Source organism: Arvicola amphibius, chromosome 2 (genome assembly GCF_903992535.2).
Source record: "Arvicola amphibius chromosome 2, mArvAmp1.2, whole genome shotgun sequence".
Lineage (NCBI taxonomy): Eukaryota > Metazoa > Chordata > Mammalia > Rodentia > Cricetidae > Arvicola > Arvicola amphibius.
In genome coordinates, this window is record NC_052048.2 from 64,118,374 (window position 1) to 64,122,058 (window position 3,685).

The following is a 3,685-nucleotide window of genomic DNA, read 5'->3' on the forward strand; positions in this document are numbered from 1 at the left end:
ACTGGGTCTGGAGTGTCAACATGGCCACATATGCTGGTCAGACCACAAAACCAGCCCTCTGTGTCAGTGGTCACTGACAGCCCTGTACAGGAAGTTGGGTTTGGAGGAAATGGAGCACTCCATTACCCATCATCAAACACACAGGATTCCAGTGAGCATCACATAGAGGCCTTTATGATCCACTGCAACATTAGTTTGCTTGTGATAGCCCAGTGAACTGGAGCCCAGTGACAGATGCATAAGGAAATAAGATCATAGCTCATATTCTTGAGCTGAAGGGAGTGGGTACCTGAAATGAATTGAAGAGACAGTCAGTAGTTTTGCTATTGTGTTGAAGAAGGACTTGCCTGTCTTCTGGAAGCCCAGGCCCTCACAGAGGGCCACAGCATTGTGCATCAGCACAGTGGTACAAAGAACAGCTTCACTGTGGCCCTGGTCCCGTGCAAACTGGAGGACAGTTCTGATCAGTGCTTTCGCTATCCCCTGTCCTCGATGCTGTGAGGACACAGACAGGTGAAAGAGCTCCAGCTGCTTCCTTCCTGATGGGGGATCCTTGACTTGATTTAAGAGATCCTTCTGTTTATGTGTTGCTTTCATTGGTTAATCAATAAAGACACTGCTTGGCCTGATAGGGCAGAACTTAGGTAGGTGGAGAAGACAGAACTGAATTCTGGGAGGAAGAAAGCAGAGTCAGAGAGCCACCATGGAGCTGCCAGGTCAGACATGCTAAATCTTTCTCGGTAAGCCACGACCTCATGGTGAGATATAGATTAATAGAAATGGGTTAAATCAAGATGTGAGAGTTAGCCAATAGGAGGCTAGAGCTAATAGGCCAAGCAATGTTTCAATTAATACAGTTTCTGTGTGGTTATTTCAGGTATAAGCTAGCCAGGCGGCTGGGACAAACAAAGGGACCCTCTCTCCATCAACACTGACTGGCCGAGCAGCTGCCAGGCCCACCACCTGGCCCCCAGTCTCAGCCACCAAGAAGCAGGAGCCAAGCTCACTCAGGTAGGACTTGGTGATGTCAGCCAGGTCTCTTTGCAAGCACATAGCCACAAACTTCTTCAAAGGCTGTCTGGCAAGGAGCCACAGTAATAGGAACAGAAGGAAGATGCTCATAATGGCCAGCAGCCAGGAACCAGACACTAGGACCAGGGCAATGGGCACCCCAAGGAAGACCAGGAGGGGTTTGGGGCAGCATCAATGAATGATGGGGGTTATGGGGATGTGCTCCTCCATGCCCCTGGAAAATACATTCAGGACCTGTCTGTGGTCCTTCTCCTGGTCCTGGTGGATGTGATAAGGAGCCACGGGAAGATTCTGGTCTCAAATTCACATCCACAAGGGACAGCAGACCTGCTAGCACACCTTCTCTGGACCCTGCCGGAGAGAAAGAAAACCATGTGAGTTCTCCGAGACTCTTCAACCATTGCTCTGCGCCTCCTAGGAGCCATGGAAAATTTCCTTGAGTGTGTTTTCTAGTGTCACCCAGGAAGCAATAGGGCATCACTGGAACAAAGTGTGAGGTCACTAACACCTGAGCACCCCCTTGGTTTCTTCCTTTCCATCTTTGTGGCTTTCGTCACATCCTTCACCTCTCTGATCCCTTACATGTTCCTCTTTAGATGCAGTCAAATATCACTTGGCTTCCTGCCCAATTGTGAGGATTTAACATGTTGGCCTATGCGTAGTGTATGTGTGTGTGTGTGTGTGTGTGTGTGTGTACAGTCCCTTCCCCACCAGCCTCCTTATCCAGCTACGGGCTCTCTCAACTTTTGGGGCCCTGAGACAGTGTCCTGTGATAGAAGATCTGGTATCTACCTGTTTCCTCTTTAGGGTTCATACATTGCAGAATCCTGTGTTCCCAAGTACAAGTTTCAGGAAAAACCTCTTCCCTCTGATTAAAAAGTTTAATTTAGTGAAAAATAACAGCTCAAGCCAAAATATGCCTTTCCCCATGAGTCCTCAAGAAGGCTGAAGAACTCCAGGCTCACAGAGACCCCCAGCTTTGCCTCTCTGTTCTTTCACCTGGTAGCACAGAGCGGAGAATCCCAGGACACTGTAGACTGGACACGCAGAAGAACCTGTCAGGACCCATTCCTCCTCTGGGGAGAAGACTTGGGCTGGTGCCTCATTGGCTAACTCTGGGATAATCGTCAACCAAAGGCCATGAACTAGAATGTGACAGAGGAGAAAGGACCTTCTCATTCACTTTGTGATCCCCATGGAGTGAATGGGGAAGAAAAAGCAGGCCCAAGGGGTCCCGAGTCCTTAACCTTGTGAGAGAGCTCCCACCTCTCTTCCTGATTTATTGGAGTCACACTGTCTCACCCAGCACACTTGGCCCTCTCCGAGGACATCCTGGTCCTGCCCCCCCCACCCTCAGCTCTCATGTCCTTGACAAGAGTCAAGGTCCACGGCTCAGCAGCAAAGTCCTCTGTGGCAGGGTTCCTCCCTGTCTAAGCTTGCCTGCACTTGTGTTAAGACAGTGATTATTCAAAGTCTGCAGCACCTCTGGCCCTTCCCCTTCAACTGCCCTGTGGCTTTACCTGCTGTGCAGCCTTTTCAGCCCCAGAAGTGCTGCCTTCCTGCTGACAGGCCCTGGATGAGAGCGGGGCAGACTACTCCATCTCACATACCTTAGCTACTATGGGGCAAGAGCAAATCCGAGGGACACCCAGCTCTACAGAGCTGTCCCTGGTGGAAGCAATGCTCCTCTGCCCCCCGAATGTGACCAGCAGACTTGTGAAGGTCCGGTTGTCCCCTCCCATGACTCCCTGTGCAGGTGGAGAGGAGTGAGTTCTAAGAAGGAGTTTCACGGGAGCTTTGGGGCCAAGGAAAAGTGGGACACCCTCATAATAGTGACAAGGGCCACAGGAGGAGGCTGCTGAGAAGTCAGGACAGAGGAAGGATGGTTGGTGAAGGGGCAGAAGCGGGGATGCTCCCGAGGATAGCCCTCAAGTGAAGGAGTGACTAGTGCTAGTAGAGACCTGGATACACAGGATCCACATCCCTGCCGAGTAGTACAGACATCACATTCCAGATGCACGAGGCTAGGGAAGTGCTTTCAGCTGGGATGCTGAATGACAGGTGTGGTGGTGAACTTGAGTCAGTCGTGGCAGGACAGGAAGCTGTGCATACGGGTGTCTGGATGGCCTCGGCAAGACAAGGGTGCCCCAGTGTGCAGGCTGCAGGCTGCAGAAGCCTGTGCTCAACCAGATGTCCTGGAAATAACACTCAGAGCTGGCTTCCAAGAGGAACCCGCACACAGCTGGGTTGGGGATGTTACACCCAAATCCGTGGGTCTCCACAAAAGCCAACAAAGGAGACTGAGTCCCATATGTAAAAGCAAAGAGCCTTTATTTTAATCAAGTTTGCAAACGTGGTCTCTCCGCACGTCCAATGTATTGGAATATCCGGAGATCCCCAAGCTCAATTAGAATTGGGTTTTTATAGTAGTAAAGGTGGGGGTGAGGGGAGTCTCTGAGGTTCAGGACCCCTGACTGGCTGACATTTGTCTAGGGGTATCCTGGTGAAGTGCTAGCAGGTGTTTCTATTTACAGTGCTTGGAATGCCAGGAATTTCCTTTGAATGGTCTGCTCTTGGGTGGGGGTGAGGTAATCTTGGCCTGCCAGACATTGTCTCGGGGCACACTATTGAGACTCCAGACTCCATTTAAATT

General features: G+C 50.9%; 1 pseudogene; it reads right to left on the reverse strand.

The window, feature by feature from the left end:
- Positions 1-252: 252 nt before the first annotated feature.
- Positions 253-2,774, reverse strand: LOC119807176 (annotated as a pseudogene).
- Positions 2,775-3,685: the final 911 nt, after the last annotated feature.